We start from the raw sequence: 1,085 nt of genomic DNA, 5'->3' as shown, positions 1-1,085 counted from the left end.
TTGCCACAAAAAGTGTCTAATTTTTGGTGGACACTGAATCTGCCAAACAAATGCCTGTAGAGGAATAATATTGGGACCGGAAACAGGGGAGTCGATTTCCAGTTTCTGGCTTAAAGCTTGATATCCAGATTTAACGGTGTATACACCGGTTTTTGTCAAATGCCAACCCAATCTATCCGGTGTGGTCAGATTACCAAGAGGTAAAGCAGAAACAAGGGCAAAATCCTCCGGCTCGGAAGAGGTCAAAAGCAAAGCCAAATTCCAAGAATGCGAGCTCCTGTCAATGAAAGTTTCAACTCTAACGCAATGCTGGTCTCGAGGATTGAGCAGGAATCCAAGGGTCAGACCATACTAAAATAGAATCTCCAGATCCTACCCGTTTAATGAGTACTTTGTTTACTAGAGAGCGAGCATTGAGCCATCCATAAGATGGGGAGTAAGATTTAATTGGATCCAATGGATCAGAGTGCCTATAATATTGACCTTTGAAAACCTTTGCAAATAAAGAGTCTGGAGCTGAAATCAACCGCCATAGTTGCTTAGCCAACAATGCGGTACTAAAATCATCCAGACACCGAAAACCCAAACCTCCCTCCATCTTATCAATACATAACCTGTCCCAAGCGATCCAATGTAACCCTCGTGTTTCTCCTGAAGAGCTCCACCAGAAGTTAGAGATCGCACTAGTAAGTTTCCGTGTAACTGTTTTTGGAAGTCGAAAACAGGACATAACAAAGGTAGGGACAGGCGTCGCAACCGATTTGATCATTACCTCTTCCCCCCCCCCCGAGACAGCAACCTAGCAGACCTGCCACCGGCTTGTTTTTGCAACCGATCCTGAACAAAGGAAAATATTTTAGTTTTCGACCAGCCAAGACTCTCAGGGATGCCTAAGTATGAGCTCATACCACCCAATGCGGTAATACCTAAGATGCCTTTTAATTCCTCATGCACACCCGCATCCACTGAATGTCCCAAATGAACCGAGGACTTCTGGAAGTTAATCTGCTGTCCAGAAATCCGTTCATACTGTCTTAGAATCCTTAAAACAACCTCACAATGCTCCTTTGTGGCCCGACAGAAAA

The sequence above is a fragment of the Camelina sativa genome, chromosome 5 (genome assembly GCF_000633955.1).
Source record: "Camelina sativa cultivar DH55 chromosome 5, Cs, whole genome shotgun sequence".
Lineage (NCBI taxonomy): Eukaryota > Viridiplantae > Streptophyta > Magnoliopsida > Brassicales > Brassicaceae > Camelina > Camelina sativa.
This window is presented reverse-complemented; position numbering follows the sequence as displayed.